The sequence below is a fragment of the Leuciscus leuciscus genome (assembly GCF_965113295.1).
Source record: "Leuciscus leuciscus genome assembly, chromosome: 6".
Lineage (NCBI taxonomy): Eukaryota > Metazoa > Chordata > Actinopteri > Cypriniformes > Leuciscidae > Leuciscus > Leuciscus leuciscus.
The window spans coordinates 6,279,487-6,292,666 of record NC_138730.1 but is presented as its reverse complement, the minus strand read 5'-3'; positions in this window follow the sequence as shown (position 1 = coordinate 6,292,666).

The following is a 13,180-nucleotide window of genomic DNA, read 5'->3' as shown; positions in this document are numbered from 1 at the left end:
TGTGGGGTGACAAATGGAGCTTCTTACAATAGCAGCTCGCTGGAACTTATTTAATATTAACAACGTCATAATCTGCATTTTTCTTGACCAACAGCTTTCATCATGCTGGTTAAAGTTCAGTATCAAGGTGTAAAGAAATTTGTGAAATTGCTCAGCGATTATACGTCTCAAGATTTTCTCAATGAAGGTAAGTTAAGAAGCTTGTGCTACTTCTTAGAAATGTACTTAAGTCATATAGTAATATGCTTGAGGTATAATCCCACTCAAGTCAACAGGGCTTGTGTATGTTAACACTTTACAATAAGGTCTCATTTGTTAACATTAATGTGTTAACTAACATGAACTAACTTTAGTATTAGTTAATAAAAGTAGATCTGTTTGTTTGTTCATTATAGTTCATAGTGCATTCATGTTAACAGATACAACTTTAGATTTTTATAATGTATTAGAAAATGTTGAGATTAACATTAACAAATGCCGTAGAAGTATGTCTTCTATAATTTAAACTAATGAAAATTTATTCATATTTTTTTCATGCTATTGTTAAAATTACTTTTCAGTTAAGAGCAAATTTGGGTTAGCAAGAACTGCAGCTCTTCAAGTCTTTGACACCGACACCAATGTGGAAAAGGACATCTTCCATGAATTGATCGAAGGCAGTCCACATTTATGCCTAACTGTAAGATGTCCGGAAGAAAACTTTTCTGCTGGTTTGTCTGAGGGTGTCTATAATAACACTTGAGACATACTTTCAAGGACTCCAGTGTAATTATCCTGGGGACAAAATGCATTTGGGTCAGAAACATATTTACCTTTAGCAGACGCTAATACAACAAGGGATTCATCATGAGCCGGCAATAACATAAGAAGTGCTAATAATGCAAACATTGTCTAAAATAGTCCAGGCTACAACATTAGCAGGATACAATTAAGTGCTCACTTATGAGTTTTTAGCAGTTTATTGAATATTGTCACAGATTTGTTTGGGTAAATATCTAAAACAGGGAACTGGAGTTTTTGAGATCCAGTAATGAAAAGGTGGACAAAAGGATCTAGTGGTTAACAGTGTCAACTGCAACTAGATACAGTGGGGAGAACAAGTATTTGATACACTGCCGATTTTGCAGGTTTTCCTACTGACAAAGCATGTAGAAGTCTAATTTTTATCATAGGTACACTTTCAAAAATCCAGAAAATCACATTGTATGATTTTTAAATAATTAATTAGCATTTTATTGCATGACATAAGTATTTGATCACCTACCAACCAGTAAGAATTCCGGCTCTCACAGACCTGTTAGTTTTTCTTTAAGAAGCCCTCCTGTTCTCCACTCATTACCTGTATTAACTGCACCTGTTTGAACTCGTTACCTATATAAAAGACACCTGTCCACACACTCAATCAAACAGACTCCAACCTCTCCACAATGGCCAAGACCAGAGAGCTGTGTAAGGACATCAGGGTTAAAAATTGTAGACCTGCACAAGGCTGGGATGGGCTACAGGACAATAGGCAAGCAGCTTGGTGAGAAGGCAACAACTGTTGGCGCAATTATTAGAAAATGGAAGACGTTCAAAATGACGGTCAATCTCCCTCGGTCTGGGGCACCATGCAAGATCTCACCTCGTGGGGCATCAATGATCATGAGGAGGGTGAGGGATCAGCCCAGAACTACACGGCAGGACCTGGTCAATGACCTGGTCAATGACCTGAAGAGAGCTGGGACCACAGTCTCAAAGAAAACCATTAGTAACATACTACGCCGTCATGGATTAAAATCCTGCAGCGCACGCAAGGTCCCCCTGCTCAAGCCAGCGCATGTCCAGGCCCGTCTAAAGTTTGCCAATGACCATCTGGATGATCCAAAGGAGGAATGGGAGAAGGTCATGTGGTCTGATGAGACAAAAATAGAGCTTTTTGGTCTAAACTCCACTCGCCATGTTTGGAGGAAGAGGAAGGATGAGTACAACCCCAAGAACACCATCCCAACCGTGAAGCATGGACGTGGACACATCATTCTTTGGGGATGCTTTTCTGCAAAGGGGACAGGACGACTGCACTGTATTGAGGGGAGGATGGATGGGGCCATGTATCGCGAGATCTTGGCCAACATCCTCCTTCCCTTAGTAAGAGCATTGAAGATGGGTCGTGGCTGGGTCTTCCAGCATGACAACGACCCGAAACACACAGCCAGGGCAATTAAGGAGTGGCCTAGCCAGTCTCCAGACCTGAACTCAATAGAAAATCTTTGGAGGGAGCTTAAAGTCTGTATTGCCCAGCGACAGCCCCGAAACCTGAAGGATCTGGAGAAGGTCTGTATGGAGGAGTGGGCCAAAATCCCTGCTGCAGTGTGTGCAAACCTGGTCAAGAACTACAGGAAACGTATGATCTCTGTAATTGCAAACAAAGGTTTCTGTACCAAATATTAAGTTCTGCTTTTCTGATGTATCAAATACTTGTGTAATGCAATAAAATGCAAATTAATTACTTAAAAATCATACAATGTGATTTTCTGGATTTTTTTTTTAGATTCCGTCACTCACAGTTGAAGAGTACCTATGATAAAAATTACAGACTTCTACATGTTTTGTAAGTGGGAAAACCTGCAAAATCGGCACTGAATCAAATACTTGTTCTCCCCGCAGACCTGCCAACCTGTACGCATTTTGCGTAGCGGATACGCATTTTGACTTCAAAGTACGCTGATACGATTTGTCACTCTAAACTACGCAAAAAACCTGGTGACGCCTCTGTGCACGCGCTGTCCTCAAATCAAGCTACAGCAAAAGAAGAAAAGTTCGACCAATCATAGCGCTGGGTTCATTCCCCAAATAGCAAGCGGGAATGATTGACAGATGCGTAGGCCTATCATTAAAAAGAGACTGAAAATCGACACCAATAAAGATTCCCGCTCGATCCCCCTTCCACTCCCGCGGCCGCCGTCAGACTGATGTCATGAGCGAGGACAGTACAGTACGGTACTTCTGACTCCTGAAGGTAAACGGCCTGGGGTCGATGTGTAAAGTTGATTGTTGAGTTAACTTAATCTTATGGATTCGATGATCACACAGATCGCATGGATTATCTTAAAATACTCCGTTAAGTTATTCATGGTCACTCAGAAAAGAGGAAGACATCATTCAGTCATGCAAATAATAAAATGCTCAAGTAATGCTGAACTATAAATCTTGAAATCGCCATCAGGCTTAGTGATTATGAAAGTGCTGTGATTTGTGGATTAGCCTACTAATAAGCGCGAGTCTGGAGAAACAGGCGTTTATTTATTCATTTATTCTCAGTGTTGAGAAACGTATGTGTTACGTTATTGTGTTAATTATATCTAAAGTAGCCTACCTAATTATGTTACATATTTATTTTGTATGAAAACTAGCGCGTTAGTTACTTATGGATTAAAAAGTACCGTTGCATCAGTGCTGCGCGAGCTCTCTCACAAACACGGACGCGCGCGCGCACACAGAGAGAGAAGATCATTGTAAAATTAAAATTGACGGGCTAAATTTTTATTTTGTTCTTGCTTGTTTTGTTTTTTTCTGTCAAAAAGCATTTTGTATTATCCATCCCTGCTTTTAAAATTCGTTAAATGACGGACGTTTACTGTTAACACAGCCCTTATTATATGTCGGATTCGGAACTTATAACGTTACTTTATATTATTTTTAGAATAAGTGATTCGTTATGCTATTATTGGACTCCTGTCTATACATTGTCAACTGTTTTCTATAAATATGTTTGTATTGGCTAACATTTATTCAGTTAATGCGTGTCCTGTTTAAAATGTGCAATGTTTAAATGCAAAGACAATAGGTAGTAGGTAGAAAGGTAGTAAATACATCGTTAAAATAGTCCATATGACTCCAGTGGTTCAACTTTAATGTTATGAAGCGACGAGAATACTTTCAGTGGGCAGAAACAAAACAAAAATATTGACTTTATTCAACAATCTCTTCTCTTCCATGTCATTCTACAACGCTATCCACGTAGTAAAGGGCAGCACAGCACTGGGCCTTGAAAGTTGCAATGATGTTGCTGCCTATGGATGGTTCAGAAAGCTCTGATTTCATCAAAAATATCTTAATCTGTCTTTCCGAAGATGAACGGAGGTCTTATGGGTTTGGAAGTAATGAGGGTGAGTAATTAATGACATAATTTTAATTTTTGCTAAACTAACCCTTTAATTTGATTTGTGATTGAAAAGTCTTGCTTCAGAAGTAAAGAACATTTCGAAAAAGCCCTGTTTGATTCAATGCCTTTAGAGAAAACATTAAAATGTTTTGCTTTTCTCTGTCAAGAGTTTTCACCCACAAGATCCTCAACCCCCAGCACATGCACTGATACTCTTTCACTCTCTTCAACTGACAATGAAGAGACAGAGAGAGCAGTGCAAAATCAAACAGCAAAGGTCAGTAACAGTTTTAACATAGACGCTGAAAAGGCAAAACGGGTATGTATGCATGTTTTTCCTTATGGTTAACTTGTCCCTATAATAATTATCTTTCACCATTTTATTAGTCTTCATGTGTTTACCTGTATTGTGGTCATGTTTAATCAGATTGTCCAAGATGCACTGAAAAAAAATAAAAAAATCTGGTGGTGAGGAAGTGCTTGAAGAATACCAGACAACTAAAACTTCAATGCACAGATGCAAGAAATACACACAGCTGTCAATTGATGTAGAAAACAAGGTTAAGTTTACCATTAACCATATATTTTTTTACATTGCAAGAGGATCCCCACCCGTTTTCAACAAAGGGCTATGTTAGAATCTTTTGTATGGATGTACTTGAAACATAGTCTAGTTTGACATGAAGTTATATGCTCCTTTTTTGTGGCATGTAATAGCAGTTTCTATTATTATCTATAACATAAAGACTGTTCAGATTTTACAAAAAGTGTTCTCTTGTCTTTTTGACAGGAGCATTTCTACAATCCGGAAAAGCGAACAGGGTTCATCTCCTGGCGCCTAAAAACTTTGTCGAGGAAGAACCCAAAACGTGTTTGCTTAGAGATGACTGAAACTGGATGACCAAGTCGACGAAGGAGGATAGATGATGTGCAACAACTTGAAGGAGATGCATGCAGAGAGGCAATTTCTTTCCTTGTCCACACAGCTGATGAAGCTGAAGTTATGCAGAAGATGAAGGAAGCTTTTAAGCATAGACAAGAACTGGTACATAATCCTGAAAGATCAGCTGACGTCCTTGATGTCTTCCCAAGATATTTGGATGTAAGAGGATTTTTAAATAAAACGTTTATTCTACATTTCAAAGATTGTTTTAAATGTGTTATAGATATGCCTGCTTTTTATTTATTTGTTACTTTTTAACATAATAGCTACTTTGACTCATTCGTTCATAGATTTATCACTCTTGCTCGTATATGCCTTTCAGACATAGTGATAGATTTAGAAAGAATTCAAGTAAATACACATTCATGATTTCTTCGTAGTCTATCAAAACAACATGCGCACACTATCCATTTTGGTGGTAAAGGATGAAAAAGTCTCAAGTAACCTCTTAGAAATCTTGTAATATGCTTTGTCATTAGATAAGCAGGACTTTGCTGATTAAACATCCAACAAGTTTCTTAAGAGGTGGGAGACGGCATTCAAGCAAAAGATCATCAACGAAGCCAAGTCTCTTACTTCAACAGCAGAAATTCGGTGTCTTCTCAATGCAGAAGGTGGACAAGGATCTGAAAATGGTTGGCATGATTTGTGAGGATGTCATAATTTCATATTTGCTCTGGTTTCTTGTTATTGTGAGCACTAAATCTTTGTTTTTGTTTTATCCTAAATCGCCCACCAAACATCATCTCATTCAGATGGGGACAGTGACATGTCATCTGTCCTGCTGCTGTTGCATCTCCTGCCTCCTCCTCCAGGGAGGAAGAAGACTAAGATCAGTCCAACAGAGGCTGCATTTCCATAAGGTAAAACTCACAATACTGTTGCAAAGTCATTGTGAACATTTAAATTAAGATTTGGGTTATAAACCCTAAAATGCAGTGGTTTTCATTCATGGTCCTTGGGACTGAACCCTCTGCACATTTAGTCTCTCTGACCTGATTTCACCCTCTGGTTGTTCCAAGCCTGTTTACATGTCTTTGTACTGCTGAACACAAAGGAAGATATTTTGAAGAAAGTTTGTAAACGGGCCGCCATTGACTTCTTTCTTTTTTTCTACAAAGTCAATGGCTGCCCAAAGCGGCCTGTTTACAGACTTCAAAATATCTTTCTTTGTGTTCAGCAGTACAAAGAAATGTAAACAGGCTTGGAACAACCTGAGTGTGTGTGTGTGTGTAAATGACAGAATTTTAATTTTTGGGTGAACTAACCCTTTAGTTTAGTTCATGGAGCTCTTACTTAATGAGGTGAAGGTATGAAACAGGTTTGTTGAATAAGGGAGACATACAACATGTGCAGAGCCATTGGTCCACAGGACCGGGATTGAAAATCGCTGGCATAATGACTGTCTATGTACCTTTTATAATCTCTAACCGATTGCGTGCATTCACTTGCTTTCTTTCGACCTACAGCTTTCGGATTTGCATGTACAACTCTTTGTTCTAGGACTTCCATGTACATCTCTTTGTTCTTAAGTCAGTCACATAGCTTGGTTTGGCTGAGGGTGTATCAGCAAATATTTATTTTTTTGTTTGTGGGGGTATTCTTTTAATGGTTATCCTTTCATGGTTATCCTTTCACTGTAATACACAAAGCATGATACCAACTGGTTTTGTCAGGCACATATTGGGTCAAGGTTTGTCATATAGGTGTTTTTTTTTATTATTGATTTTAATTCAATTTTTTTTGTTCATTTGAATGTGAGCAAGTTACCAGTACTAGGTTTAATACATTTATCATTTCACATTGTAATTAGTTTTTTTCCTGTTTGTTTAATTCTTTTCTTTTCAGTCCTGCACCAGTATTGAAGGCCATCTCAGTGGGAGGGAGGGCCACAAGCCATTTCTACTGGGATCAGGAAGGATCAAGGGCAAGATCGACCACTTTTACGTAGTTGTGGACAAGCACCTTATCCCTTGCTCTGGAACCAGCTCCTTAAGTGCCTTTGATTAACTTTTCAAAGTTCATTATGTCTTCAACTTGTCCTACGAGGAAGCCCTGGTCAACTTCTTTACCTTCCTGCAGACCACAGTTTACAACATAGATGTTGGTCTATTAAGTGAGTCTCCCAGAGTAAGGAAACTGCGTGCAAAGCTTTTAAATTAGTTTAAATATTAAAGTGTTTCCTCTGCAGAAGCTTGCATGCAAACAGCCACTCTTTGATAGCTCATTTATGAGTCACACACAGTTTCTATCCTTCTTTAAAGTTTAAGTTGTTGTGTGCACAGAGTGGCTGTAGTCGGCAGTTTTGCTCATATTCTGGGTTTCGAAAGCATTTGAACAGAGTTCATGCTGTTGATGGCTGTCCAGCTTTTGATTTGTCATCTGGTGAACTGTCATCTCAAAATGTTTATAATAATCAGCCAGGTTCTTTGTTTGTTGGAGAAAGTGATCCCCAAGTTGCTCTCATTGAGAATGTTACCTTTTCCCTTAGAGAGATGGCAGATATATGCAGGGGCGGATCTAGAAACATATTTATGGGGTGGCGAGAGGGGGGCAGGAATTTTTGAGGGGTGGCAAAATATGGCAGACGTATATATACTGAATTTAATCACAGTTAAATTGGCCATAACTTTTAATTTGTTGCTGCCAATAGGGGTATCATTCGGTATTACTACTCTTACCAAGAGGCCTACTCCTTATCGATCCGGTACTTTAACGGTATTCGTTAAAGTAGGTGATAAAAATTGGCATTTGCTCGGCATGACTGTCATGACTGGAAACAGGCATGACTGGAAACAGGCATATTGTACCCTTAGGTGATAAAAATTGGCATTTGCTCGGCATGACTGTCATGACTGGAAACAGGCATGACTGGAAACAGGCATATTGTACCCTTAGGTGATAAAAATTGGCATTTGCTCGGCATTACTGTCATGACTGGAAACAGGCATGACTGTCCTCCTGAAGTATTTAACAGTTGAGCACCATGACTTATTTAAAGTTTAAAATAACTTTTAAAATAAAGTTTAAAATAAAATGTAAAAACTTGCTGCCCAAAAAACATTTTATGGTGCATTATCCAGCCTGTATTCGCAAAATTGGACCGTTAGTGCACATGTGGAGCATGAGGTTCGAGGCTAAGCATAAAGTTTTTAAGAATACACTGAAGAATTTCAAAAACATCACCAAATCTCTGGCAAAAAGTCATTAGATGTCAATAGGCTATCTTTGGGAAACGACACCATTGAGTCAAGTTGAGTGTGGACCAATGAAAACATTTTGTTGGAATGATGTTGACAATGGTGAAAAGTTGGCTGCAATGCTACAGAATCCCATACAGACAAGCATGGATTCCATGAACTAGGTCAAAATAGATGGGACAGAATATAGACAAGACCTCGTTGTATGCAATGAAATTGAGGATGAAATTCCTGTTTTCAGTCAGATTCGGAAAATACTTTTCATTGACAGCACTGTGTACTTTATTGTCGACAAACTTTTCACAGAACATTTTTCCGAACATCATCATGGATTTAAAGTACAGAGATACTGTGAGTTGAGTGAACATGTAAAAGCCAACAGCTTGAAGTTCTACAGGCCTTTTGATCTGCAGTGTTTATATGGGTCAGATGATGGTGAATATATTGTACCTTTTGTGTTGGTGTAATTGTTACATCTGTGTTGTTGAAAAATAAAATTTCAAACTGATACAGTGTGTTGACTACCCAGGTTCAAGATGGCGCCTGTGCATTTGGCATGCCGTCTACTGCCCTCCTATTTGTTTGTCTGGTTGTTTGCTCTGACTCTAAACTGCTGCTCGCTTTTAATCTACGACCGCCGAGCACTCTTGGACATCCGCGACTCTGTTGCGGACACACTCATAAACTCTTATACTTTGGATGTGGACTGCTCCTGTGACAATACGAATGAGTCTTTCCAAACGGTCATCCCAGATTGTATCTGCCGGTGGCCCCTCAACATCCCGCGAAGAAAGCGTAGGAGGAAACGTGGCAACCGTGGAGGATATCTCGTGAAGCTGAAAGCTCGTCTGCGGGCTGGCTCTCTCCTGGATCCTACCTACGAATCCGGCGGCTCTGCTATCTGGCGCCCACTGGACTTGATCTACCGGTGGCTTCGTCCTGTTCTCCCCCTACACCTGAGTCCTGTGTCTCGTGCTGGTCTCCACCGAATCGGCCTCGGCTCTCGAAGACGGGGAGTAACTCACGGAAATCTGCGCGTACTGAAACGCGCGACATCATCTCCTGTTATTATTTTTCCACCGAAGATGGCATTATTAAATGCTCGCTCCTTGGTGAATAAGACCTTTTTATTAAACGACTTTTTCTCATCTCACAACATGGATTTTATGTTCATTACGGAATCCTGGATAAAGGTTGGTGATCTAACTCCTTTTGCTGATTTGATCCCATCTGACTGTACATTTTTTAACTCTCCTCGTCTGAAGGGACGCGGTGGCGGGATAGTAACAGTTTTAAAGAACTCTCTCTCTGCACGCTGTCGATTGGTCCCTGTAACGGCCTTTTCCAGTTTTGAAGCTCAGTTTCTTCAGTTAGACTGGAATGGTCCTGTATGTTTAGGGGTGATCTACCGTCCTCCACACTCTTCTAAGGACTTTATACAGCATTTCACTGAATTGGTCGGCAATATTGCCACTAATTACGATCGCTTTCTATTGGTAGGCAATTTTAATATCCATGTTTGCTGTCCGTCAAACCCCCTATCACATGACTTTCTTAATCTCATTGACGCTTTTAATTTATCTCAGTGGATCAGTGACTCTACTCACATCCAGGGCCATACGTTGGATCTTGTACTGTCATATGGGCTTGATGTGACTGATATTGTGCTCTCAGACTTTATGATCTCGGACCATAAGCCCATACTTTTTTCTCTGACTCTTCCAGATCTCTCTCATTTTTCTACTACACCTGTAACTCTGTCTCGGTTCTACTCTCCTCAGTTCAGCACAAATTTCAACTTGTGCTTTGCTGAATGTTGTTCACAGCTGCTCTTAGATCAATCATTATCTGACTTGGATGCTGATCAGCATCTTAGCCTAATGAATTCTGCCTGGCTGAAGGTAGCAAATGCAACTGCTCCCTTTAAGCCTCACAAGCACAAACCAAAATCTGAACCGTGGTTAAATTCTGACACCCGTCTCCTAAGACAATATTGTAGAAAGGCAGAACGAAAATGGAAAAAGGACAGGCTGCATATCTCTCTTCTAATGTTCAGAGATTCTCTGACATCCTACCAGACTGCAGCGAAGTCTGCGAAAGCTGTATATTTTTCCAATTTAATTGAAATGAATCACTCTAAACCTAAGGTTTTGTTTTCTATTATTCAATCTGTGACAAATCCTTCTGTTAACTCTTTGCCTGATGCCTCTGTTGCTCTCTGTGAAAGCTTCTTGAGATATTTCAGTGACAAAATTACTAACTTAAGACTTAGCGTCTACCCCACTTTAACTTTAACTGTCTCTCCAATCATGTCATCTGCCTCTGCCGTTTTCGATGCTTTTGTACCTATCAATCTTCAGGAATTGAAGGAGGTGATTGGCAAGCTTAAACCTTCATTCTGTTCTACCGATATTATTCACCCGCGATTTTTAAAATTAATTATCAATTCGATTGGGCCAGGTTTGGTGTCTTTTATCAATAAGTGTCTTCAAACCGGCTCTGTTCCTGCCAGTCTTAAAGTGGCTACGGTCACTCCTCTGCTCAAGAAGCCTTCACTGGATTCCTCTGTCCTAAAAAATTTTCGGCCAATTTCTGTCTTACCTTTCATTTCAAAAGCTTTAGAGAAAATCGTGTTGAATCAACTTCAATGTTTTCTGTGAAGTAACTGTATTTATGAGGTTTTTCAATCGGGTTTTAAGTCTGCTCACAGCACTGAGTCCGCCCTGTTGAGAGTGTTAAATGATATTTACCTCTCCACTGATTCCGGAGACTCTGTGGTTCTTATTCTTTTAGATCTGTCTGCCGCTTTTGATACCGTAGACCACTCCTCTCTATTATCTAGACTGGAGTCTTGGGTAGGTCTAAAAGCTAATGTCCTGAAATGGTTTCAGTCATACCTGTCTGACAGAAAGTTTTTAGTGAAGCTGGGTAATTTTACCTCTTCCCCTGCACCTTTGACCTGTGGCCTTCCACAAGGCTCTATTTTAGCTCCCTCTTTATTTTCTCTTTACATGCTTCCTCTGGGCTCTATCTTGCGTAAACATGGCGTGTCTTTTCATTTCTACGCAGATGATACGCAGATCTATTTACCCATCAGAAGAAACAATCCCACTGCGATTACTTCTCTTCTGCAATGTCTAGAGGAGGTTAAATTATGGCTTGCCCAAAATTTCCTCTTCCTAAATGAAGACAAGACCGAGGTAATTGTTTTCGGTCCAAATGAGAACTCTCAGTGTATAAGCCCTGAGTTAGAAAGTCTTATCAGTTTTTAGATCCTCAAAGGTTCGGAACCTAGGAGTTCTTGTTGACCAGCATTTAAAATTTGACAAACACATCTCCTCTGTTATCGGATCCAGTTTCTATCAGCTTCGCTTACTGTCTAAAATTAAACATTTTCTCACTCCAAAAACTCTAGAAATGGCTGTTCACGCTTTTGTTACAGTACATCTCGTCTAGATTATTGCAACTCTTTATACTGCGGAATATCTAAGGGTCAAATTGCACGTCTTCAGTTCGTTCAGAATGCTGTGGCCAGACTTCTTTTAAAGTGTCGTAAACATGAACACATCACCCCGGTTCTTAAATCCTTACGCTGGCTGCAGGTTTGTCAGAGAATAGACTTTAAAATTTTACTCTTTGTATTCAAATCCCTGCACAACCTAGCCCCTGTCTACCTCTCTGAACTTCTTCATCTCTACACTCCGTCCAGAAGCCTACGATCCCTTGACCAGGCTTTGTTGGTAGTCCCTCACGTTAGGCTTAAGCGTAGAGGCGAATGCGCATTTGCAGTGGCAGGGCCCCGACTTTGGAATGCCCTGCCTCTAGAGATCAGAATGGCCCCTTCACTGTCTGTTTTTAAGTCCCTGCTAAAAACGTATTTGTTTTCCTTAGTGTATTGACTATTGTGATATTGACTACTGTGATTATTTTATTTTAATTTGTTTTTTAAATTGGGTTATATTAAATTTAGCTTGGTCTGGTATTCTGTGTATGTGGTATCATCTGTAAAGCACTTTGGTCAGCCTATTGGCTGTTGTATATGTGCTATACAAATAAAACGAACTTGAACTTGAACTTGACTTATTTAACTGAATGCACACATGTATTTTTAGTCAAATACCTACACTTAATTACCCTAATCAGGGTTTGTATGAACACTATATTAGTGCAGAAATAAATATCTTGTGTTAAGATATTGACACACCTAGTGTAGTTTCAAAACTAATGGTGTTAACTGTGAACACTTACAGTGTTGTTTTTACACTAAGCACGTGTAAAAAAAGTAACACTATTTAAAGTGTTAGTTTAAGTCTATTTAGTGTGGACCTATACAAACCCTGAAAAAGTGTTCATTTTCTCCCTGTGAGTGTTAATTTAACACTTTCAAATTTGCTGTGCATGCACCGCATTGCTGCTCAGCTGAGCCTTGTAAAGCGGAGCTAAAAGTTCAAATTAAATATTAAAATAATGAACAACTTGTTTCATTACTTCTATCTTTGACTGAATCTGCATTTTTTTACATTTCCGTTGAATGAACAGTTTCACTCAAAGACTGTCCCTCCCTTCCCGCCACCTAGTGGCGTAACAATGTAACTGGACTGAGTGACAGCCTGTCTACAGTGCGTGCAGAATTATTAGGCACGTTGACTTTCTGATCATATTTTTCAGGCACATTTTACCAATTCCAAACCACATTAATCGTAATAACTACAATTAATTTTATATTTAATCATTTATAAGTGATATATAATTGTTCATGAAGGCTGGAAATGAAAAACACCTTTTCAGGTGTGCAGAATTATTAGGCATGTTTTCTTTTACAGATAAAATAAGCCAAAAAAAGAGATTTAACTCAGACTGAAAAGTAAAAAATTATTAAATGCCCATGAGAAG